This window comes from Protopterus annectens, chromosome 3.part1 (assembly GCF_019279795.1).
Source record: "Protopterus annectens isolate FY-2018-M chromosome 3.part1, PAN1.0, whole genome shotgun sequence".
Classification (NCBI taxonomy): domain Eukaryota; kingdom Metazoa; phylum Chordata; order Ceratodontiformes; family Protopteridae; genus Protopterus; species Protopterus annectens.
The window spans coordinates 439136913-439151745 of record NC_056732.1 but is presented as its reverse complement, the minus strand read 5'-3'; positions in this window follow the sequence as shown (position 1 = coordinate 439151745).

The following is a 14833-nucleotide window of genomic DNA, read 5'->3' as shown; positions in this document are numbered from 1 at the left end:
GCTGCTTGAATCACTGGTAAAATTATCTGGTTTGTGTTCAGATGCTGCTTAAGAATTGAATGTGGTAAAAGTTTTTTTCCTTGAGGACTGGGGTGATCATAAAACAATTAGCCTGGAGTGTAATACTTTATATTGTAACCAATGCATTTTGCCTGTAGGTGAGAATAAGCTCGTTCAGCACTTATTTGTCACCCTTTCCACAACTTATTGTCATAAGTAACAATCAAACCAAAATTAAAACAGCTAACATTCACCAGGTGGAATTTTGTATAAAAACAGAATTTATTAGCACATAAGAAATACATTTTTAACTTAATTCTGATTATTGGCATCAATCAATAAAAATGGACTTGCTGTACATGAGAGTCAGAAAAACATCAGATTGCTTACATTATCTCCTGGCAGTATGGGACGGCGTGCAAGATACCCGGTGCTCATTTCAAACATCAGTTAATAGTCCATGTCTTTTGTCCTCGATGGACACTTACAAATAATTTGCATTCTCTATCTACTCTCTCTTTGGGAGAGCAACAAAACTAACAATGATTCCTTTTACCTTTGATGATGGCTCCTCTTGTAGGCTAAAGTCCAATTCAGTTGCAGAGATTCCTGGTTAAATGCCCCAGTTTGGCACATTCCACTTTCCCGCACTAATAATGGATCTGCCCTTTTGATTGGACTAGACGGCACAGTGGTGCAGCGGTAGCATTGTCGCCACACAGCAAGAGGTTCTCCAGTTCGTTTCTCGGCTGGGGTGCCTTCTGTGTGGAGTCTGCATGTCCTCCCTGCATTCATGTGGGTTTCCTCCAGGTACTCCGGTTTCCTCCCACATTACAAAGACATGCGCCTGGAGCATTTCTCCCTGGGCCTCCTCTGAAATTTGGCTTTGTTCCAAGTCGGACTTTCCCGGTTAGCAAATGTTAAATAAATAACAACAAAAAAAAAATAAAAATTCCACTCCCAGAACTGGCAGGATGCAATATCACAGACTTTGATTCCTTTTCCAGAGTGGGTAGAGATAGAGTAGTCTTTTAGCTGGCAGCCAGAAGCAATCCAAGTATGACTGATGCAAGAAGATGAATATATTTAAAAGTCAGCAGAAGTCTGAAGTCTCTGACTATTGTCAAACTGTGACTGAAAGCCAGACTGAAGAAAAGCCTGAATGGCCAAAAGTTCCTTGCTGACTGACTCAAATAAATGAGTTATATTGCAGTAGGTATCTATACAGGACAGAGGGAGTTTGGAATTTATTTGTACGGTCTCTGCAGTTGATGGAGTCCAGCCTTTGCCTTGGCTGTTTTGGCTATCTTTCCACAATATATTATGTTTGAGTAACAACACATCCAGAAAGAGGAGGGAATTGCAGATATCGCCTTCTTTATATCCTGTGAGTTTATTACTCCTTTCGTATTGCTTGACACCGTAATGTCTGAGAAGCAGAATGGTGTATGGTTTTATGTATCAAGCTCAGAAATTTTATTTGTTGATGGCACGTTTTGGTCTGTGCTGAAAACCAATACTCAGACAGATGTTAAGCAGATTTTCAACAAATGGGGCCCTGTGTATCAGTTTCAAGTTGTATGCTTGTTTTTGAACATTCTGGAGGCCACTTTACTAGGGAAAACAAACCTTAATTTCATGTCTTTTATTGCAGCAGGGACACATTTTAAATGGTGTGGCTTCATACCCTCTGTTTTCTGTATTTTTGTTATATGCCATTACATGATATGTCAGGAAAATAGCAAGATTAATATGCAGAAATACATGAAGGCAGAATAAATAAATGCAGTCAGGTCACAGTAACAACGGCACTATGCATGCCATACTTAATGGCATCAAGAGTAATAACAGATATAGCAATAAAAATAATGCTTATGATAACCATGATTAACAATATCAGTAATACATACATTTATTTTATTTTCAGCCAAAAGGATTCTTCTCATTCCTGCCATGATACCTGTGAACTGGATGTGGTAATATTTTTTTCCTTTGGGGACTCGGGTGTTGCCTGTTAACTGGATGTAGTAATATTTTTTTTTCCTTTTAGGACTCGGGCGATTCCTGCTAACTGGATGTGGTAATATTTTTTTCCTTTGGGGACTCGAGTGATGCCTGTGAACTAGATGTAATAGTTTTTTTCTTGGGGACTTGGGTGATGCCTGTGAACTAGATGTGGTAATATTTTTTTTCTTTGGGGACTTGGGTGATGCTTGATAATCAGAAAGGAACTGGATAAATGCGAAACAGTTGGCAGCTTGGATGCCCTCACAGGAAAAGTTATAGAAAAGATCTTGCTTGGTAGACTGGAGTTCATAAATGTAGATTTTTCTAATAAATAGATAACAATATGGGATCAGATAGCATGGGGTCTTAACAGCAATAACCTCATGCATTTCTATAACTGGGTTACCATCAAGACTTGAAGTAGACACCTAGTTGGTATGGTGTATCTGAATAACATCAATACATTTTATAGCATGTGTCACAGGAGACTTGTGAGATAAAAAACTTAAAAGAGTATTGGATGGGTCAACATCAAGCAAAGATTAGGTGATTGGCTTGCTAATACGGAGGCAACAACAAGGAACTGGAGTGTGGCAACATGTCAACACATGACTGAGTAGAACATTGGATGGGCACACATCTGGGTGAGTGGGGTACAGTTACAAAATGTTACTGTAGTAGTACTGTACCATGCCATATGGTCAGCAGCCCCACAAAGACCACATCAAGCAGCAGTAGCTCACTGTCATATGTAAGTATTAGAAATATTGGATGTGTATACTGCAGGTCTTGATCCCCTGTTAGACAAAGGTAATGAGTTACTTTGGCTTTTGTACAGAAGCAGAGACAGTCCAAGAAAATGGAGTATATCTAAGAGAGATGGCAGTATATTCAGCCACATTTTCCCTAAATTAGAGGAATCCTTAGGCAGGAACAAGAGGAAGTTACAGAACAAATAAACAGTAACAAACCAGTAATTACTGGAATGCTCAAGGCATGTCTTTGGGACTTGTCTTCTTTGCATTTGTTTCTGATATGAAAATGCATGAAAATATGGTCAGTCTATTTGGTGATGAAACACAACCTAACATGGAAAGCAAGGATGGCTTTCCAGCTTCCGTATGCTGCTTGCACTATAAATAGATTGCTGGCAGGGTACAAGATAAACATGTACAAGATTGTATGCTGACAAGAACTGAGAAATGACGTATCTTAGTCCAGAAAGCAGAACGAAAAGAGCTGGGTGTTATAATCGCCCCTATTCTAACAAATACTGCACAATGTAAGAACCTAGTGACAAAGGTCAGCAGAATGTCAGGATACATTGTCATTAGTGTGCAACCATGCATTATGTATAGAGCAAAGATGAGAGAGTGTGATTTCCTGTAATGTACTTTTGGAAGAGTTAACAAGATGGAATTCTTTGAAAGATTTACAAAGGTCAGAAAGAGATGACAAAACAGTTGATAGCAGACAGCCACACAATGCATTCTATACCATATATGCAGCCTTGATGGGCACAAGGCCATTTTCTTTTGTTGTTTTGAGATGCTTTTACTCGTAATTATTGTGAAAACGTAAGGGTTTATTAACAATGGTCTTGTGTAGTGCTTTTGCAAACGTAAATTCTGAGGAGACACTAATCATATACAAATCTGAAGGAAAACATTCACTTAGAAGAATTCTTGCATTATTGTGTGTTTATGCAGTATAATAATAGTACATTCAAATATCTTTAATCATTTTCTATGTAAATGTATTTTAAAAACCAAAGTACTTGAATGATCTGTTATGAATTTAAATTAATTGTTAAATCTTCTTGTAAGATTGCATTGTAATAAATTCTGATAATGAACACACTAGCAAAACAATATTTTTTAAAGTAATAGGAGATATGATGGGTGGTCAGCTGTCTAGCCTTCTTTGTCTGAGTTTGTGCTTCTTCCTTAGCTTGACATTTATTGATATATTTTTAGCACGCTTTACATTCATCTATATCAGCTATCTTAGCTATGTGCTATTTGTTTTATCATATGTTCCGGGTAACTATCATTACAATGATGCACATTGTCACCTGAATGTACTGCTGCTGGGTGGCTTGACATGGCTTTTCGCTTAAACCTGCCTACTTATTGCTTTACTTTCTAGCTCTTACCTCTGCCATTATATTACGATCAGGTATTACCTGGGTAGCTTGTTTACATGGACTCATGTCATTCACTCAAATTTTCTGAATGTCCAGTGACAGAACACTGACATTCAGAATGCTGAAAATCAGGAAAAAAAACAAACAAAAAACCCTAGTAAAACATTTTTTTTTTGGGGGGGGGCAGGCCTACTTGTCTTCCCCACACTAATTATGTATACTAACTCCAATATCACACTGCATTCAGGGAAAGGACCAGTTCTCCAATCCCAGTGTATTGTGATCTCCAGCAGTTGGTTCCCAGATCACAAGTATGCCACGGCACTTTCAGATTCAAAATTCTGTATGTAGGTCTTGTGTCACTCGACATTCAGAACATTCGAAAATCATATGCTCCCTATTTATATCCCCACAAACCCTAAATTACAAAAGTTCACTTGTTGGATTCTGCCTGTACTACGCTCTTCACGGCCATGTGTTGCAAGTCCTATGGTGAAATCTTTGGTGTCTGGATGCACTCTATTTTTTGGATTTTCTGGAGTTCACACCTGCTTTCATTGTATCCCTGATTTTGTATTTACCAGAGCAAAGTCTTGGTTCTTAATTTGTACTAGATTTTTACATTACCTGAGTGCATACCTATCATTTTCTAGAATGATCAGATTTTTTTGCTTATATTTTTGGTCTGTTAATCCTAAAATGTGAGATATTCTGGCAAATGAAGTCACTAAATAATGATAGCCATTTGACTTTTTATCCTCCAGAAAATGCATGTGAATGCAAAACCTGTTATTCTAGCAACATAAGTTTATGAGCAATATTTAAAATCTGTCTCTGTTTTTGGTTCTTTTTCCCCCATTATTTTTGCCCTTGCCTAGATTTCGTGTACTAAGAGGTTAAGTGGTATGCCTCAGTGGCTTTTGTGCATTCATGGAAGTCCTTAACTACAAAAATGTACTTCTTGGGCTCTCCCTGCATTGTACTTTTTTGCTAAAGTCAGTGCAGATCATGAAGAGTTTGCATTGTTCAGCTGCACTCCATCTATGCCTGGATCTACTGAAGCTGAACATTGGTGTGCTTGCTACACTGCTTTGGAAATACTTGCGCAGAAGTTATATTTTTATCTAGTTTTCCCACTGACTGTTTGGGACATGTTAAAAGGATTCTGCATTTTCCATTATTATTATTATACCTGGTTTTGAAGAGATTTTGTTTTGTCCTTGCTAATTAATTAACCTTAGTCAGCTGTTTCAGCCGTCATCACTAATATAGTCCTACAATTGTTGCCAAGTTTTATGACCCTTTTCTTTCACTTGGCTTGCTGTGATTATTACCGCTTTACTCACCAGTGTGAGTGACTGTGACTCCCATTTCAGCTTTATTTAGTGTGTTGTAATATCCAATGTGACTTCAGACATTGCTGCTAGGCTGAAGTTTGCTTTGTCATTTTGACCTGGTGCTTGTGTGTAGAAGTACACACTAAGAATTTATCCCTTTTCTCAGACTGATTAATTAGCACTGCAGTACTCTTACCTGTTTTATTATCTTTACAACTTTCAGGTAGTGCTGTATCATTTCCTCTAGGTTTATAAGCAGCTCAACAGGTTTGGGGATTTTTTTTGGACATTAGCCATGTTTCTTGGTCATTGCATGTTTAACTCATTGGATGTTAAATTTGATCTGGTTTTAATGGCCTATATTTTTTTGTATTTTTTTTTGTATATTTTTTTCTGTTTTATTGTTTCATTGACTCATGTGTTAAAATAGTACTGCATTTATCTGCTTATTTATTTGTTCACTGAAAATTGTGAGTTCTCTCTGTGTCTGCAGTTAGTTGGTTTATTCTTCTCACTTCATTGATATTCGGTGTAGAAGTCTTAGCCTAGAGGGCTTCTCTGTGCCTTAATGTCTTAGTGCCTTATCTCTGAAATTATTTCTGCTGAATAGTTGCATACTTGAGCTGCAACAACTTTATTGCAAGCTGAGATAAGTACAAACTTGCAGTGTTATAAGATAGTACTGCATTTTTTTCTGTTTTATTGTTTCATTGAATTTTGTGTTAAAATAGTACTGCATTTATCTACTTATTTATTTGTTCACTGAAAATTGTGAGTTCTCTCTGTGTCTGCAGTTAGTTTTCCCAACCCTCCCTGTTCTTGTTTTGGTATTAATCTTGGTGGCTTTGGAATTGACTGCCCCTCCTGTAAATTTGTGTTTGAACACTCCTCCTAGGCCCATCTCATTTGCTCACTCAACCGAGTACAGTGAGATCATATTTTGATTTCAGACACTCCTACCATTCCCATCTGTTCAGCCTTATCCCAGCTCTATCCTAGTCTAGTCTCATTAGCTCATCCTGCCTAATACAGAGAGAACATTTGAGTAGGCATACCCACTTAGGCCCTGAACCTGTCTGATTGAAGACTGCTGAAACTGGCTCAGTTCTGAGGATTTTACTGCTTAATTGGGTAATTTGTTTAAATCAGTTTGCTTGTTTTCCATTGTTATAAAAAAAAAACAAATTTGCACTTTACCTGCTGTTTACTGTATTTGTGTTTATTCTTACTTTGTTACCTTATTTTGCTTTTGTCTCTTCTTAAAAGTACTCAATTGTGTTTATTCTGCTGCATTTATTACTGCTTAGTAGTAGCCTGATTAAATAGTAACTGTTATTCTAAATATTTTGGTTAAAGCAGTTGGGCTTCAGACAAGTTGTTTTACACTGAGAAGGTTTGTGGTCTGCACTGTTGTGGCAGGACAGGTAGCGTACATCCTTCTAAGTTGGGAATTGCTGATTGAAGGCTCAGAGTCTGTTATTCTAAAAGTGTATTAGTTCTGGTTAAGCACTTGGGCTCCAGGCTAGTTATTCTGCATTAAGAAGGTTTGTGGTCTGCACTCTTGTGGGAGGAGAGGCTAGATCCTGCCCTTTTGAGCTGGGAATTTCTGGTTAAAGGCTTATTGTGCCTGCTTATTTGAACTGTTTCTTTCTGAAATTTGTGTGTCTTGCTTGCTGTAGCACAAAAGTTAGTAGTTTATTGGCCATTTTGGGCTAATTTCTATCTCTTTCATTTCCTTGTTATAAAACCGCATTTGCGCATTTTTTGCACTTGTATTCAGCTCAGCGATTGCCTGCCAAGTGTCCTGCAGAGTTCTACAGCAGCAGAGAGGCAAAAGAGAGAATTTGGAGTGATTAAGTATCAAAATTACTTGTCCAACACACTAGTAATAGGCAACTCTATAGTCAGGCACACTGATGTCCCATGAACTAGGCTGGACAAGGAGAAGGTTACAGTTAACTGCCTGTCAGGTGCCAGGATCCGCCACATAACACAAACACACAGGTCGCTCGCTCCAGAACAAGTACAAATATGACTCTGTCATTGTCCATGTTGGTGTGAATGATCTGAGATGTACCTCCCTGGACTACATGAAAAGAGACATGGAAGAGCTCTCTGATCATGTAGCCCAAGCCGGTATGACCCTGACCCTGAGTAGCATCCTGCCCTCACCAAGAATGATGCCACGGTATAAAGAAAAAATTATCATTTTCAACAATTGGCTAAGTTTCTGGTGTCATTCAAAGGGGATCCAGTATCTGTCCACTTGGAATGACATGCTCAACAAGCCAAGTTGCTTCGCAAGAGATGGCTTGCACCTGTCACTCTTAGGCTTTCGAATACTGGCCAAGGCTTTTGTCACCCCCATAGTGCCATTTTTAGGCAAGGCTCAAAAGACAAACCCACCACCGTAAATAGCACAAGTAACCAAAACTAAGAGTAATGCTACTCAACGCCAGAAGTCTAAACCTCAAAATGCATGCACTCAAGGCACTCCTCAGTATGGAGAACATCGATATCTATGCAGTAACAGAAACCTGGTTTAAGGCTCCAGAGAGCACCCCAGCACTACCAGGCTATAACTCATACCATACTTTTTGGCCGCAGAACCCGAACCGAAACACAAAAGCCGGGGGTGTATCCATATTCATCAAGGATACTCACACCTCCAGGTTAGTTCATAGGTTCATAGGTTCATACTAGGCTATCTGCCCTAGGGCATTTATAAGCCTAGCCAGAGTGTGTTTGGCTAAATAAACAGCCTCTGCAAGGCTCGAACTCAGGACCCTGTATCCTATAACCACAGTAGTTAACTACTAAGCCATCATACCACTATATATACCTTCATTCTGTTAAGCTCTTTCCAGTGGTGAGAATCAAACCTTGCACCTTGTGCTTGAAAAAGCATACACCTTAACCACTGTGCCACTTGGCTTTTCACACAGTGGCACAGCACAATGCCTCAGAGATCATCCATGTGCGACTAACAATGGGCAAAACTGCAATTCAAATTGTAGATTGCTACAGATCACCCACCATGATCCAGGACCCCCATTCCACATTTCTGGAGACACTGGAAAATATGAAGGTCCTACCAAAAGTCCTAATATTGGGTGATTTCAATTACCCAAACATTAACTGGGAGAACTATTCAAGTACTAACTCACTTGCCCAACGCTTTCTAGAAGTTATAAACTCGAACGTCTTGGATCAACTGGTCAACACCCCCACCAGAGGTGACAACATATTGTACCTGGTCATCACCAACATGGGTGACTGGTGCTCTACACCGGAGGTCAACCCCTCGCTGGTTAGCTCAGACGATAGACTAATCACTCTGAATATCCACATTCCGCCCCCACCCGCAATCAAGGAAACAACCATGAAAAACATTTCAAAAGCAAACTTCACGTTACTTAAGAATGAGGTGGAAAGGTTCACAGCCCCCATGCTAAAGGACAATGCTGTCCAAGCTGCTGAATCCCTTACAAAGGCACTCTATGAGCACCTGCAAGAATGCATGGATCGTGCTATCCCAAGCAAAACCAAGACTCACTCCTCCAAGAAAAGGAAACCAGTCTGGTGGACTTCTGCCATAAACAAGCTATACAATAGAGGGAGGAAACTAGTACAGAAAATAGTAAAATCCCAAGAAGGAAAGACATCCCTGATCAGTATCAGCAAGAAACTATGATCCTCATCAAATCATCCAAGGCTAGCTTCGAAAGAAAAATAGCCAAGGACTTCCAAAGATAACCAGAAAGCATTCTTTAGCTATGTCAAAAACCTAAGTGGAAACTCTCAGACCTGCTCTGAGTTAGTGCAGAATGGCACAAAATACACTGAACCAACTGATATTGCCAACATTTTGGCAGAAAGGTTTAGTGCAAACTTCATCCCCCTCTCACCCCCTAAAGGGCCCAGAACCATACCAGAAGAATGTAGAGCCCCCGGCAATCATTGACACACAGATTAAAACAGCCCTATCCAAAGCCAAAAACACAGCTTCAATGGGACCGGACGGTGTCCCAGGCTGTGTCTTACACGAACTCTAAAATGAACTAACCCCTCACCTAAACACACTGTTCAAACTCAGCTTCTCTACAGACTACATACCCATAGAGTGGCGCACGGCAACAGTTATCCCGCTCCACAAAGGTGGAGCCACAACGGACCCCGGGAACTATCACCCTATAAGCATGACTAGCCTGGTCTGCAAGGCTATGGAGCACATCATCATGGAACTCATTAACATAGACATTGGGAACCTCCAACATTGGACCCTACCTAGTTTGGCTTTGTTAAGGGCAGATCATGTCTCCTAAACCTGGTGGACTTCTTTGAGACAGTTACCAAGGCTTTAGATGAGGGAAAGGAGGTCCACACAGCCTACCTAGACCTTGCAAAGGCTTTCAACACCATTCCCCATTCTGGTATTATAGACAAGCTCACCAGCCTGAACATAAACCCCTACGTCATGAGATGGGTTGCCAGTTGGCTCACGGATAGAACCCACATGGTGAAAGTTGCAGGCTCTAGGTCTGACTCTAAACTGGTTACAAGTGGTGTCCCCCAGGGCTCAGTCCTGGGACACCTCCTATTCGGTATATACTTCTCAGAGGTACAGGTAAGCTCAGGAGGACTATGGCTGACCAAGTTTGCAGACAACTGCAAACTGGGGACCATAATTGACTCTCCGGCTGATACAGACATTCTCCAGAAGGGTCTCACTGAGACGGATACCTGGTATCAAAATCATGGCCTCAAGCTAAATGCCAAAAAGTGCATAGTCATCCCCTTTGGAAAAAACAAAGTACCCATGAACTACCACATACGTGGTAGTCCCCTAAATACAGAAAATGAAATAAGGAATTTGGGGACCCAAGTAGATAGTAATCTCTCCTTTGATAATCATATTGCCAAGGTGGTTAGAAAATCCTTCTATGTGGCCCATCAAATCACAAAAGGGTTCGCATCTAGAACAAAAGAGGTTATTGTGCCCCTCTACTCATCAATCATCAGACCCATCATAGAGTACAACGGCCCATTTGGGATGTACCTTACAAGACACCTGCAACAGCTGGAAAGACCACAGAAGTACCTCACCAAGAGGATTACTGGCCTCAAACAGATGACCTATGCAGCCTATGCAGCCTATGCAGCCTGACTGAAGAAACTCCAGCTGTACTCGGTTGCATACCGCCTACTCAGAAGTGATCTCTGCCTGATATACAAGACTATGTCCAACCCAGAATTGATGGACATGCCCCACCTAAAAAAAAAAACAAATCCCTGAGAGCCACACGCTCTAGGGATCTAAACCTCACCATAACGATAAATAGGACTTGCTAGAGGGATAGATTCCTGTCCCAGAGACTCCCCCATGCTTTGGAACAGGATTCCAAACTACATTAGGCAGAGCCCCTCACTAACACTCTTCAGGAGAAACCTTGACGAGTGGATGGGAAACAGAAAATTTACCCCGGGGATCACTGCAGTGGCTCTGCTGGACAGAGGCACAGGGAACTAATGGCTCTGCTGGACAGAGGCACAGGGAACTAATCTAAGGGGGGTGGCAAAAGCCAACACATTCTGGCTAGGCTTACATAAGCCCTCAGGCAGATAGCATAGTACTTACCTATGAACCTATATTTCTTCTGCATCTATTTCACCCTAATTCTTCTGGCACATATGTTGCTCATTATCTGTAGTGTTCACACGGTATTCACCTATGTGCCTTTTTTTATTGATTTTACACATTGCCAATTCATTGTGGATGAAACACATTTGATTTGTGATTCTTGATATCCACTAATATTACACTGCTTTGCAGATATTATTCATCTCAACTTTGCATTACTTCCAGTTACAATATATGCCTTTAATTTCTTAGGACTAAAGTTTTACCTTGTATTGGAATTATTGTTAGTGACTGTTTTATTGAAATGTTGATCAGCATGTTGCCTCACCAAAACACTTCCTTCTGATAGTTTCTGCTTTTGGAGGAGGTGCCATATCATAAGGTGGCATAGAATATAGGGAAACAGAGGTGATCTGGCATGGTGCACTGTGATTGATTGGGCATGTTTGATGTTTTAGTGACTGAGCTCCAAAGACATAGATAACATAAATCCCATTAAAAGCACTGTAAAGAGCTGTAGCTAGGTCAGTTAACACCCCTGACAAAGCCCCAACTGGCACCTTTTCCTAAAAGAATTCTCTGCAGTTGAGGAACCTCCCCCAAAAATGAAAAACTTTGACAATGGGCTATACTTCTTTCTTTTTATAATTCTTGTAACATAGACAATAAATGAATGGCAAGGGAGTAATCATCACTATAGAACAGGTGCTGATCTGTCCCTGTAAGCCAGCTGCTTAAACGATTTCCAACACTGCTTACAGCCTTGCAGACAGTGGATGGATCAGCATGTCTTATAAAGTGCTGATTATACTCTCTTACAGTAATAGTAACACTGATTAAGTGCCATTTAATGTGTCACTACTTCGATCTCAGCTGCTTAAATGACTAGATAGATTACTTGAAGGGATCACTTGGATCCTCTTCTGCCTTATTTGCCCTACCCTTGCTATGACACTTGCACTGTAACCCAATGTTAAGTCTTTTCACAGGAAAGCTGAATTTACTCTGGACTTGTTGCACACTGCTGACTTGGCTTTTATTATTGAAATCTGGAGTTCAGTACTGCTGACCTGGCTTTTATTCCTAAGACCTGGATGGATGAAAATGTCTATCCCTACTTAATGGCTGCAGTGTCTTCCCAATGTTGTCTATAATTTAATGTGTTAGACTGGAGAAGACTGGGGGCAAGGGAATGACTTTTTGTCACTTAGTACTGTAACCAACCAGGATACAAAATGGGAGCATCAGCTCTTTTGAATATGTCATTGGAGCAGGAGTAAGTTGCGGTTTCCTCTTTGTTTGCTGAATATCTGGCACTACGAGGATGTTACTTCACTTTAATGTAGTCATATAAAACAAAACTACCACTCAGGGACCAGTTGTCAGTTATTTATGGAATACAGCCTGAAGTAAAACCTTCCTCCCCACAGAATGTTTCATCGTTTGTGGATGACCTTGGCTCAGTTACTGCCTCATCTTGTACCGAGGACTGCTTAACTTGAGAACATGGACATCTCCATGTGGTACAGTACTCTACTTTCTGGTCACTAGTAGGTACTACTAGCTGTTATATATTACTCTGGTCAGAGGGGCTGCAGTGGTAACCATTTCAGTCTCATTACCTTTAAAGATGTGGTGTCATTATATTTTGCCCCGTATGACCTGGGTCCATATTATGTGAAGTGACTTCTGGTCCCTAAGGGGGCCAACTAAGCTCTTGCTTTCTTTTTCTGTGGGTTTAATAAAAACCTCTAGGGTGTGGCTTGAACCACTCTTTTTGATGTCAGACTCTGCACTTCTGAAACCTTCCACCCCATCAGTTGTGGGATTCCCCCAGTTTTTACAACTTTAAAATGTCTCTTAAGATGCACTTGCCTAATTTAGTTTACAACCATTTTTGGCCATTATTTCTATCAAAAATATTCTTAGTTTTTAAGGACAATGAATCTACTTTATTACCTGTTGCATTGTATGGTATATATTTTATGTTAATTTGGCTTATCAAGTACCCCTAACTATAATTTCCTTAATACATACTATTAGTTAGGTCTGGCAGTTAGCACAGATGATTAATGCTATGAGCTGTTAATGAGCTGTTTCTTGTAGTCCAGGATTTGAGTCTCTCAGCCTACATTTGCCTACTGTGAGATTCCATGCAAGTCACTTAAACAGACTCTGCACCTTGGCTGAGTCTGTAAAAGGCCCACTTAGATCAGTGCTCTTCTCTGGTTAGTTAGTAAGTTAGTTAGTTAACTAATAGTCTTAATGATAGTTTAATGTAATAGCAGTGTCAATGGCACAACACTCACATTTGATGCAGAAGACTGTGAGTTATATTCCCACATCAGGTAGATGGATTGCTGACACTGCAGTGTAGCATGGGGGGGGGGAGTGTGCTGCACTCCTGAGTATGTCATCCTTCAGATGAGGCATTAAACCAAGGTACCATCTGCTTCAGCTAATAGCTCAGGTGGATGTAAAAGATTTCCTCTAGTTATATAAATACCACCTTGGGTCTCCCATGAAAAGAGGCCACTAGCCTAGTGGGACTAACCAGGTCAACAAGGGATCAATAAATACAACAAAATGTTCCCATTTTCTGTTGCACAGCATGCCAGTATTTTAATAATTGCTTAAAGTAAAAAAAAAATAAATAAATAAAAACTGGATTATATTTGCCTTTTCAGTAAACTGGAATATATCAACGAAAATGTATAAAACTATACATAAATGCATTTGCAGCTGTAAAATGTATTATAATACAAAAAGGAAACTGGAATATATGAATGAAAATGTATAAAACTATACATAAATGCATTTGCAGCTGTAAAATGTATTATAATACAAAAAGGAAGCAGCGTGGCCTATTTGTTAAGGTATTTGCCTTACAATCATAAGGTACAGGGTTTGAATCTCACATGGGATAATTGGCTAGACTTAAAATGGCTCACAAGGGCAGTTAGCCTAGTACTAATCTATGAATCAACCTTGTTTTACAAATGTGTGCACTTTGCAAGCTAGGTCAAAGGTTATTTCCTTATTTGGACACTGGCTTTCTAAATCTTACTCTCCCCTCTATCACATGTAACTCTGGAAACAAGGCAACATTCTCCAAAATTGGAATTAAAGTAAAATCCACAGGAAATAAAACATGTCTAGGACTTACACAATCAGAGATGGACTGTTATTTGGAGGAGTTATAGCAGTACAGTTACTGGATCTGACTGTTGGAGCATACACCTGGGATAGAACTCAACTTTTTATAAACTGCCTGTAAGGACTCTGAAAAGTCATTCTTGTTCTGTGAGCTGGAGTAAAAACACTTACTGAAAACAGTCAGTGACTACTTAATTAATATCTTATGTTTTCTGAATATTGTCTAGCTATATAAATATTTGTTTTCAAATTCTTTTGTAAGGTCTATACTGTCTGGACATTATTTATTTTAAGTAAAGAATTTTAGCACTCAACATTACATTCTTGTGGTTGATGACTTATTCATTAGTTTAAGGGTTTATTGTATTTTACTGGTGTCATTTCAACTGTATGGTGTCTTATCTTTTGGATGGTAAAAGCTCAGAGCTAACACGGTAGTTCTGGAGCTAGGGAGTTGCCACCCCCCCATTTTTAAATATCATGCAAATGTGTGGGTAAATTCATTTGGTCAAGTTTTAATTACTATTTGTAAGACTGCACTGGAAG